At 38.3% G+C, this 12,597-nt stretch overlaps 1 pseudogene; it reads right to left on the bottom strand.

Moving 5' to 3' along the window:
• Window positions 1–9,683, bottom strand: part of LOC145006880 (vacuole membrane protein KMS1-like) — a 35,765-nt pseudogene extending 26,082 nt beyond the window's left edge.
• Window positions 9,684–12,597: the final 2,914 nt, after the last annotated feature.

Here is a 12,597-nt window from a genome sequence, read left to right as displayed (position 1 = left end):
TATGTTTTATAAAAATTGAAAATTTTGTTTGAAATTTTCGGTGTTACACTAAATCTGCTTAATTTTTGCAGGTTATCAGTGACGAGCAGTTTGACGAAGAATGGTACATTGATAGTGGCTGCTCGCGTCACATGACATGAAGGAAGGAAGAGCTAAGGGAATTCGGATCTCTTTCAGATGGTGGAAATGTCAAGTTCGGGAACAACTCCTTTGGAACCATCAAAGGCTACGGGATGATTACAAATGGTGATTTCACAATCAGGAAGGTTGCATATGTAGAGGGACTACAACATAATCTCATCAGTGTATCTCAGCTTGTTGGAGGTACCGGTCTCAAGGTCTCATTCGATGATGAAGGTTCGGAAATTATTGAAAAGCAGACGAACAAAGTTATTCTCAAATCAGAGCGCAAAGGTGAAATGTTTCCCTAAATCTCAAACCAATCAAAGGAAACCCAGCCATCTACTTGTTATCCAAAGCACAATCTAACGAAAGCTGGCTATGGCACCGAAGACTCTCTCATCTCAACTTCAAAGATATCAACAAACTTGTTGTTGGAGGTCACGTTAGAGGTCTTCCATTGCTCAAGTATGATAGAGATCATCTGTGTGCTGCATGTGAAATGGGGAAGCAGAGTCGTCAAAGTCATCCAACTATAATAAACACTAAAGTTGTTGAACCACTAGAATTACTTCATATTGATTTATGTGGTCCATCTTCTATCGAAAGCATTGGTGGTAGCAAGTATATTCTTGTTATTGTTGATGACTTTTCACGTTTTACATGGGTGTTCTTTCTGAAGCTTAAATCTGAAGCGACTCACAAGCTAAAAGTGTTCATCATGCATATTGAAGTTCAGCTGAAAAAGGTCGTTCGCAACATCAGAAGCGACAACGAGTTGGAGTTCAAAAATAAAGAATTTGAAGAGTTCCTGGAAGAAAAGGGAATCAATCACAACTTCTCAGCTCCTTACACACCTCAACAGAACAGGATTGTCGAAAGACGAAACCGATCCTTATGTGAAGCTGCTCGAACCATGCTAAGTTTTGCTTCCTTACCTTTATATTTTTGGGCTGATGCTATTTCTGCTGCTTGTTTTACACAGAACAGGTCGTATCTTAACAAGCGCTTCACTCTCACTCCTTATGAGATCATCAACAACAGGAAGCCAAATGTGAAGTTTTTTCATGTGTTTGGTTCAAGGTGTTTCATTTTCAATTCTAAAGAACACCGCAACAAGGTTGATGTCAAAGCTAACGAAGGAATATTTCTGGGCTATTCTCTTACTTCCAAAGCATACAGGGTGTTAAATAAGCGTTCAAGGAAAATAGAAGAAACTTACTATGTGACTTTTGATGATAGCTATGTTAAAAAGCTAAAGGCCAACGAAGACACAGCTGGAGAAATTTTTCCTCAAACTGGCCAAGTCACAGCCTCGATCGCTAATCTATTCGAGAATTTCATGGAGCTTTTTGATGAACCAGAGAAGGCCACTCTTTCTGAAGCCAATGCAACAGACAACAGAGTAGATCACTTGAAGCAACTTGTTGACGATGCTGCAAGAAGAATGAATGAAGAAGAATCAGGTTCAAAAGACTCTCCCCAACACAATGCGTCAGTCGAGGGGGAGTGTCCACCATCAGTCGAGGGGGAGTATCCACCATCAGTAAAGGGGGAGGATCCACCATCATCATCCCAGCCAAGCTCACAAGTTGAGGGGGAGCTAAGGTCTCAACCTTCAACCGAAAGCACATTGCCAACCGACAGCACCTCACCAACCGAAAGTGCCTTACCAACCGAAAGTGTCTTACCAACCGAAAGTGCCTCATCATCCGAAAGTGCCTCACCAACCGAAGGTGCATCAACGCCCGAAAGCTCAACACCACAAGAAACCACTGTAGCTCAAGATTCACAAGACATTCCTGTAAGATCATTTGTCGAGGAGGAGCATGCTGATATGTCATACGACTTCGACAGTCTGTCCGAACCAGAAGAAATGATAAATGCTGAATTGGATCCATCTTTTGATCAAAACTTCCCTCCTCTCACCAAATAGACCAGAAATCATCCTGTCTCTCAAGTTATTGGTAATGTCTCAGAAACAGTTCTGACTCGATCACAACTCAAGGCAAAACAAGCTTCCTTGTTCTCAAAAGTCGAATTCTGCATGTTTAACTCATTCGTATCAAAAGTTGAACCAAAGACAGTTAACACTGCTCTTGATCACTCCGACTGGGTTCAAGCTATGCAAGACGAACTGAATGAATTTGAAAGGAACAAAGTTTGGCGTCTTATTCCAACTCCTCCAGATGCCTCGGTTGTTGATCTCAAATGGGTCTTTAGGAACAAACTTGACAAGGAAGGGAACGTTATAAGAAACAAAGCACGTCTGGTCGTAAAAGGATACTGTCAGGAGGAATGCATTGACTATGAAGAGATGTTCACTCCTGTAGCTAGGCTGGAATCAGTAAGAATATTTCTCGCCTATGCTGCTCACAAAAACTTTGAGGTCTTTCAAATGGACGTCAAGTGTGCATTTCTCAATGGCAAACTCGAAGAAACCGTGTATGTGGAGCAACCTCCTGGATTCGTGAATGAAAAGTATCCCGATCATTGTTACATTTTGGATAAAGTCGTGTATGGTCTGAAACAAGCACCGAGAGCCTGGTATGAAACGCTGACTAAATTTTTAAAGATGTCCAAATTCCAACAAGGTTCGGTTGACCCAACTTTCTTTCGCAAAAAGGAAGGCAACCACCTAATGATCGTTCAAATTTATGTCGATGATATCATCTTTGGCTCAACGAATCCTAGCCTAACAGCTGAATTTAGAAAGCTGATGGAGACTAAATTTGAAATGAGCTCGATGGGTCCCATTAACTTTTTTCTTGGTTTAAATATTAGACAGGGACCTGAAGGCATCTTTATCAACCAGGAAGCTTACACGAAGACTCTCTTAGCAAAATTTGGCATGATAGGAGATTCAAAGGTCAAAGTCCCAATGGCGTTCGGCACTAAGCTCACTCCATCCCTGGATAAACCGGCTGTTGATCTTACGCTTTATCGTCAAATGATAGGCTCTCTGATGTATCTTACTGCTAGCAGGCCGAACATAATGTTTTCTGTTTGTTACTGTGCTAGGTTTCAGGCAAATCCTAGGGAGCCTCAAATGCTTGCAGTAAAGAACATATTACGATATCTCAAGAGAACTACCTCTTTAGGTCTGTGGTACCCTTCTAACTCAGGCTTCTTCGTTCAAGCCTACTCAGATGCAGACCTTGGTGGATGTGGCCTCGACAGGAAAAGCACCACTGGCGGTTGCCAATTCCTCGATGGGAAATTGGTTAGCTAGCAGTCCAAGAAACAAACGTGTGTATCCTTGTCTACAGCTGAAGCAGAATACATTGTCGCTGCTTCCTGTACCTCTCAAGTGATTTGGATCCAGAGTCAACTCCGAGACTATGGACTCAATATGAAAAAGATCCCACTATATTGTGACTCTGAAAGTGCAATTAGGATTTGTCATAACCCAGTGCAACACTCCAAGACCAAGCACATCGCACTAAGGTATCACTTCATCAAAGATCATGTGGAAGATGGAAACGTTGAAGTACACTTTGTTCGAACCACTGATCAGTTGGCCGATGTCTTTACCAAAGCTCTTCCTGAAGCAACTTTCAACAAAATTCTACAAGGCTTAGGTATGATGGTAGGAGAGTCGGTCCCAAATCCTCAAATCTCTAACTAAGATTTAATGGAACCGAAATAGACAGACCGCTCGGTCCCTCTCTGTTCTGGCGATTTAATGGAACCGAAATAGACAGACCGCTCGGTCCCTCTCTGTTCTGGGGATTTAATGGAACCGAAATAGACAGACCACTCGGTCCCTCTCTGTTCTGGAATTTTAATGACACCGAAATAGACAGACCGATCGGTTCCTCTCTGTTCTGAAATTTTAATGTCACCGAATTACACAGATCGTTCGGTCTATCTCTGCTTCATCATTTTCTGTTGTACAATTTATCTTTCTGTTTTTATTTCTTTTTCAGAAAAATTTCAAAATCACAAAAACAATTTATCTTTTTGTTTTTATTTCTTTTTCAGAAAAATTTCAAAATCACAAAAACATTTTATCTTTCTGTTTTTATTTCTTTTTCAGAAAAATTTCAAAATCACAAAAACATTTTATCTTTCTGTTTTTACTTCTTTTTCAGAAATATTTCAAAATTACAAAAACATTTTATCTTTCTCTTTTAGAAAAATCTTAAAACACAAAAATATTTTCATTTTCGTTTTTATTCAGTTTCTTACTTATTTCCACTACTCGCTAGTTCTGGTTGATGTAAGCTCTGCACAGGTAAATACAAGTATCACCTTCAATAGTGTTCAACCAGGTATGTTTCATTTTTTTTCTCTCAGACTAATTAGAAATCCCTAGAAGCATGCTGCTGTATGTTGTCACAAGCCTCTATGATCTTGAGTAAGCCTTAATGATTCGATCAATACCTATCGTTTCTTCCCAATCAGGCTATTTTCCAACACTCGGTCTAGAGCTACCTTACTCTTCTCATTTGATACATGAGTTGCTCTGCTTTGTCACTCTTCTGTAGCAGAAGGTACATTCGATTTCTTAACCACCTCCTAAAAATTCTGCATTTACCTTCGATTCCCTAAAGTAACCCTTGATGCTTTCGGTCTTTACCACTGAAGCTTATGGTTACACAACATCTGTGTTTATGATCTTGGATTCGATTACCACGTTCTAAGTGAAACCCAAAATCCAATACCTAAAATGAATTGACGGTGAGTGATATACTCAAGTTGTTACTTGGAAATCTCATTTTCTTTTTGCGTGATCTTTTATGAAATCGTCTATACCTCATACATTTCTTCTCAAAGAGGTCCAGTTTATTGTTTTGAGATTTCTGTTTATCCCATGCTTGTCACAAGATAATTCCCACCTACCTGTTCAACAGATCACATCGGTCTTACAGGTACCTCTGCCAATACTCAGTTTTATGTTGAGACTTGACGTTCGGTTAGAGGACAGCCACCCAACAGCCTATGATCAAAAGATGCCTTTCATTGTTTATTGACAGACAATTGATCGTATTTCTCGGGAAACCACACAAGCACTTCAAGTCTCTCTTGTCTTTGAAGTGATTCTTGCCCGGAATCCTCTGCCTTATGTCTTCTTCATAGACATCACTCCCATCTCAAACACCTTTGATTTATTTCTTTATCTTTCACACTCTTATGCACGAAAATTAATTTCTCCAACATTCTTATTACTGTTTGGTATGTGGTTTTAAGTTTCAGTTGTAACCAAACAAGGGCACAAGGAATTTCAAACGGTACAAAAATATGATTTGGGCGCGTGCAGTTGATTCGTTTCACACCCACGTGTGCTGACGTTTTCCTGGGATACACCATAACATCCAATCGCGCTTTTTCAGGCGACGTTTTGGTTCCATAATCATCACGATTTTCTCTCTCCAATGAACGGTATAAATAAGGGGTGATCGTGTTCTTTGGCATTTACCACACATGTATCCTCTCTCTTTGAAAAAGTTTCCACTGTTCATCTTCTTCTTCGATTCAACAATGGCGACTTCTTCTTCTGCGAACGATCAAACTGCATCTTCATCTTTGCTTTCCATCAAGCCTAATTAGAATATGATTATCGAGATGACTCCTTTTTTGTATGATGCGTACATGCTCCATGTGGTGGAATGTCTGAAATATTCCCCATTGTTGTTGGCTCTCACGCAGGTGGAAGCAGTTCCGATGTCCCTGCTTTCTCAAGTTTACACATCAGCAAGTTATGATAAACACAAAGATCGTATCTACTTCACCATCCATGACAAGAAAACCTCCGTCTCCAAAACCAAGTTTTGTTCCCTTCTAGGGCTTGCCGTCGATTCATCCTTCATCTCACCAGATTTTGTCTCAACTGCCCAGCTTTTCTCGATGATGTACGAGATGGGTTATACCGATGTACTCACAACGATCGCAAAGGTCAAGAAGTCTTGTCTTCCTTCGCAGTGGAATGGCTTGCTTACCCTGTTAATCAAGGGTTTAGCGGAACGCTGTGGTGGTTCTGATACCACGAGCAAAGGATTTCTCACCATCCTTTATGGGCTTTACAATGGCATCAACTTAGATTATGGCTCCATAATCTGGTCTCAAGTCGTTAAGAGTCTCAACACCACAACCCGGTACTCCGAGATCTCCTGCGGACGTTTCTGGATGCTCATCACGAAGAAAGCCATGGATTCTCTAGAAATCCCCATGATGAAGGATGCTCTTCTGGCCTCAATAGCTTCTTTTCATACTAAGAAGATTATTGTTTCTGACCCGAGTAAGTTTCTACATTATGGATTAATTCCTGAATCCATGTACAGGTGTGTCACGCCTCATAGCAAGATCATGGCCGATTACAGCACCAGAACTCCTTTGCCTCCAAGGGTTCTGACTGACGAACAGAAGGCTGCCTTGGAAGCCCTAGATCAACCTGCAAACCGTGGCAAGAGGGCTGGTAAAAAGGAAAAACAAGAGAAGAAGGAAACAAAACTGAAAAAGGAGAGAAAGCCAAGATCCTCTAAGCGAAAACATGATGCAGAAGAACCCTCTCAGTCAAAATCAAAGAAGGTTAAGAAGATGGCTAAAAGGGCCAAAGGATCCCCTTCTCCCGGCTCTGCTCCAAATGAAACATCAGACGCAGAGGTTGCCGCTCCTCATGCTTCACCAAAAGAGCCAACTCCTGCTCAGTCTCCTCAAAAACCATCCTCTCCTACAGATACTCATATTCCCTCTCCACCAGCATCTCCCAAAATTACAAAACTACCCACTCCTCCACCTTCTCCTAAAATTCCTACCCCACCCCCATCACCGAAACAGAAGGTTTCACTTTCTGTTCCTATCATCATCACTCCCACTACAACAGAACCAACCTCTTTACCCACCTCAACCATTCCTTTCTCTGTTCCTATCCTTACATCTTTGATCCCCACTCCAATCATCACCGAATCCGTTACTACCACCTCTTCCCAACCACTAGTAACAATCAATGTATCTGATACAGGGGCTACTACTGTGGTTGAAACACCTGTCATTATCATCCCACCATCACCTTCTCCTTCATCAACCTCCGGTGCTACTTTGGGTGGTGATGATGAAGAGTATGATTCTCTTTATTATAGCCCATACCGGATTCCCACTGATACTGATGCAGATACCCCTATTACCAGTCAGCAGCTTCAAGAAATTCATGACAAACTCGATAGTTTGTTGGCTGATAATAAAGCCTATGGGGGTGTGGTGCTAAAAGCCTTTATCGAGTCTGCCATCAAGACGTATACTGATGCTCTGGATCGCTCCACTGATGCCATTGACAAATCAGCCGCTTCGTGCTCCAAAGCCACAAAGGAAGTCTCTGAGGTTGTACACACAACTCAGATTTTTCTCGATTCTCTCAAAGCACATGCTGATGCTAATGCAGCCAAGTATCAAACGTCTGTGGAATCATTTTTGGCTACCCTTCAGGGTGAAACCTCCAAGTTCGAGTCTCTGCGTGCTAACCTCAAAACTGAATCCACCTCTTTTCTTCAATCTTTGGATTCACGTTTTGCTTCTCTAGCAGCAGAGAGCACTTTAAAAAAGGATCTTGTCAAGCATCAGGCAACCATTGACCTTCAGAAGATACAATTGGCACAGGCACAACAAGAAATCTCTTTGCTGAAAACTCAGCGGGCTGTTCTTCAAGGTTGCGCTGGTGATGTCAAGAACATGTTGACGACCGTCCTCGAAACTCATGATCCCTTTCTTACCCTTACCATCCGATAGCATCTCCAGGCTAAACTCCTTCCTGCGATTACCATTCTGAGCGAGATGAAGGGTGTCTCGGAGAAGCTTGTTCTTCCGAGACAAGGGGGAGAGGAGGGTATACCCAAGACAGACCCGAAGATTAATTTAGTTTCGGGTTCTGGAAAACAATTACTTGTTGAGAGCGAGTTAGATACTGATGAAACTATTGTTGAAGCTCTTCAACGAAAGAAAAGAGATAAAGATCTGGATGAGACTTTGAAAATAGCTCGAGAGGCAGAGGCCAAAGAAAGAAGAATCAAGGAGGATGAGGATGCTTTACAGGCCAAGAAGACTCTGTTCCCAGAATGGGACAGAGACACACTCATTAATCAAGCGATTGAGTTTCCCTCCATGTATTGGTTGGAACCGGTTGCATCTTTTGAGTGTGAGAATACCAAAGACTCGCAGTTTCACATGCCGATCACACGAAAGGCTTTTACATTTCATTGCTTCGATGTCACTGCTGATGTCCCTCATCCAAACTTGAAGGTTGACAAAGAATTAATAGATTTTTATTTGAAGTATGGTCAACCACAGTACTTGACATGGAGTGCGTAGAAGATTATAAAGGTCAAGGTACTGAAACCAACACAGGCTGGGAAATTTGTGAACGTTAACTTCAAAGTCAACAGAGGAACGGCCAACACAGAACATTTTATTTCTCTGGCAAATCTTTCCAATCTGAATCCTCATGATTGGATTCTGCTATACAACATTCTTCTCTCAAATCAAAGAGAGTATGAACCGATTCTGAAACATCTCAAAAGAATGTTGGCTTCCTATATCCATGAGCTTACCACTATGGATCAGGAAATAGCAAAAATAATGAACAAGAAACCGACCGTCAAGCCTACTTCCAAGAAAGGAGATGTGCACAAAATGAAGTTAGGGCAAATTGACTCTTCAAATCTGACGGTCATGTTCACAAGAGGCGATAAGCACAAGTTTCTGTTTGCTTTGGTAGACAAGCATCTGTTTTTAACAGATTGCCTGGAGCATATCATAAACATCATTCACCGATGCAAGCAGAACTCTACATTAGACAAGAAGAATTTCACAGATATGCTTTGGTGGTATATCACTTTCAAGCATCACATTCTGGCCATTATACCGAGGATTTTTGAGACGGTGAAGAAACTAGATGCTGTTAAAAGGGAATGAAGCCTCTATGCCAAAGACGCAAAGGGGGAGATTGTTGAAGATTAATGTGTTGCGTCTTGGGCCCTTTTGTTTTACAACCGGATTGGGCTTGTCAATCCATGTTTATCTAGATTAGCCCTTTTTCTTTGATAACTGGTTAGGGTTTTGTTATAAATATATGCATGCATGTATGCGTATAGTAGAGTTGTCGTCATTCTCATTGATGATTGTAAACCCTAAAATCCTCTATAGTTGATGTTCTTTATCGAGCTCTTCTGAGGATTGTTTATTAATCATTCGACAACTTTTGATCCATTTGCTTGTTCTTATTGTTTATCTGGTTATTTCTCTACCCGTTTCATAGATCTAATCGATCTTCAAGTTTATTTTTTAAACTTATCATATATATATATATATATATATATATATATATATATATATATATATATATATATATAAGGGTTCAAATGAGAACCATAAAAAGTTAAGAACCATAAAGAACCACTCTTTTTACCTTTCAACTTAAACCATCAGACATATTTGATCAATCTTATCTCACAGGACAACTTTTCTCACATCTCTCTCTCATCTCTCTCTCTCTCTCTCTATCTCTCTCTCTCTTACCTCTTACCGCTGACGACCACCACCACCACCACCATCGTCGGCACCGTCGCCATCACCAAAATATAATGCTCTTCTAATCTAGAGCTGTCGCCTTCATATCTAAAGCATTCACCTTCAGATCTGGTGCATTCAGCTTAAGATCTAGAACCCCCCGACTTCATATCTGCCATCATCACCGAGCGCCACCTCCTTCCTCTGTCATCTATCTCGCCAACACCAACTTTCGCCTTCCATTAGCTGCTTTGCTTTGCTGGAACACCTAGAAAACACTACACTCTGTTTTGAAATCTAAATATGTTTCTTCTCCAGATCTCCAACGTTTCAGATCTGATGATGCACGAGAAAAACTCTTCAATCTGCTTCGCTAGAATAACATGTGTGACTATGAAGCTCTTTGTCGCTTCCCGATGTGCGAACAACTCTAGATCTACTTGTTTATTCAAGAAACCACTGGAGATAACCTTTATCTTTATTTACACCAAATCAATTCACATCTGATGTAGATCTGAGAATTTGGTGTTTTTATACAAAGGTTTTTCTTTCTATTTCATCATTGGATCTACATCAGATCCGTTCGCTCACCATTGGTGTCATTGTCGGAGCATCAAAAGTCACAAATCACAGTCATCATCTCAACCTAGAAGTGCTAATCTTGATCTTGTTTTGTTCCAGAAGTCTTGAACTTATTTTTTCTCTTATACATTCCATCACCGGTGAAATTTTTGTCGGATTTGTACCAAATTTGTTATGTGTCGCCTCCTTCTTATCTATAACTCGTTTCCGTCTCTATCTCTCTTATCTCAGGTCAAAACACCACCAAATCATCATCAGATCTGATGTGTTTGTCCATTTTCAGGTTACATCTAGTGTGTGTATGGTTTTTACGTTAATTGATGGTGTTTACAAAAGGAAGTTCTGAAAAAAAGATGCACACAATGTATTTGATGAAATACCTCAATGAAATTTGGTAAGTTATTAAGTTGTGAATTTAGTTGTGAATGCATATTTTTGTGTATTAAACTATGAAGTTTGTGTATTTAACTATGATATTTGTGTTTAAAACTATGAATTGAATGCATTAAGCTATGAATTTGTTGTTTAAACTGTAAATTTACTATATTAAGTTGTGAGTTTGGTATATTTAACTATGAATTAGTTGTATTAAACTGTGAATTGATTGTATTAAATATTTTAAGTTGATAATATGCTTTAGAATGCATAGTTTTTTTGTATTAAACAATGAATTTTCTATATTAACTTGTTTATTTTGTGATTTGAATTGTCAATCGACTGCATTAAGCTATAAATTTCTAATATTAAATTGTTATTTTTGTGTTTTAAACAGCGAATTGACTGCATTAAGCTATGAATTTTCTGTTTAAACTATGAGTTGGCTATAATAACCTGTGAATTTATTGTATTAAGTTGTGAATTGACTGTATTAACATATGAAATAACTGGTATTAAACTATAATTTTTTTAAATATTTTTTGTTTGCCTCTGAAATATATAATTTTGAAGAAACACTATGCCCATATATCATTTTATCTAATTTTGAATAAAGTATGTAAAACTTTAATTGTGAATATTTGCTTAAATAAACATAGAAAGAAGCACTAGCATATAATTCTGATGGTATATGTGTATCTTTTGAAGTTAAAAATATGTTTGTGAATTTATAATTTTTTGCATTAAACTGTGAATTTTATATATTAATTTGTGAATTTTATGTACTGAACTGTGAATTGACTGTATTAAGATGTGAATTATTAATAAATTTATGTTAAATATGAATGATTTATGTATGAATGTTAATATTAATTTTCATGTGAACATATTTATTTTTCGTGTTGTATAAATATGTAAGAATGTATTAGTTTTTATCACTATTGTAAAAATCCTGACTAGGTCCCGATTAATCGCCGATTAATCCTTAGGCACTACTCGACCGATTAAAGGGCGCCTAGCGATTAATCCCTGCATACATAATTAGTGAAACATTATAAAACGATGAAATTTTAACATTTTGCAAAAGTTTTATTTCAATGGAAACTATTTGAGGCATGAATAGTGTTGTATTAATCATATTAGCCTATTTTGTTATCATATTAGTGGTATTTACGAACTTTGATATGATATTAGTTATATTTAATTTTTTAAAATTCAACAAATTAGCAATTAATGGTCCCCGATTAATCCCCCGATAAATCTCCGCCTAGCCGATTAATCCATTGACCCTAGTCCACCGAATAGCTAACATCGAGCGTTTTTTACAACCTTGGTTTTATAATTATTTTGCATTAAACTCTAAAGAAGTAATTTAATTGGTATATTAAATTGTGAATATAGTACTTCAGCTATCAATCAATGATTTTATATACAAATTTGAAAGGAAGGATGATGGTGAAGGTGGCACGGGTGGTTGGTGGTGGTGTTCGGTAGTTGATGGTGGTGGTAGAGTTTGGGTTTAACTTTAAATATATCAATAGTGTATAGTTGATTGTATTATGTTATGTTGTGAATTTTATATATCAAACTAAAAAAAGATTGTATTAAGTTGTATATTTTATATAAATTTTGTGTTAAAATATGAATAAATATATGCATGAAAATATTAAACTGTATATTACTGAATTAATATGTATATTAAACTGTGAATATGTAATAAAAGAGAAGATGGAGTTTATCAAGACATAAATCTATTTTGTTAATTAAATTTTTGTATATTTTGCTGCAAAAATAAAATGGTATGTATTAGAAAGAATTATCAAGGAAATGAAAGCTACAATATTTGTTTTATTAAGCTATGAATATAACAAAAAAATACCATTAAATTTGCTATCAGTCCAACACTGGCCTGGTGGCGGTCCAACAGCAGTCCGACGGTGGTCCGGTGGCTGTCTAATAATGAGTGACAATTAGTTGTAAATTAAAGAATATAAAGTTTGTTTAATATAATATTAATAT

Source organism: Lactuca saligna, chromosome 7, assembly GCF_052625555.1.
Source record: "Lactuca saligna cultivar CGN05327 chromosome 7, ASM5262555v1, whole genome shotgun sequence".
Taxonomy (NCBI): domain Eukaryota; kingdom Viridiplantae; phylum Streptophyta; class Magnoliopsida; order Asterales; family Asteraceae; genus Lactuca; species Lactuca saligna.
Note: the sequence above shows the minus strand (reverse complement) of the source record. Positions and strands in the feature narration are given on the sequence as shown.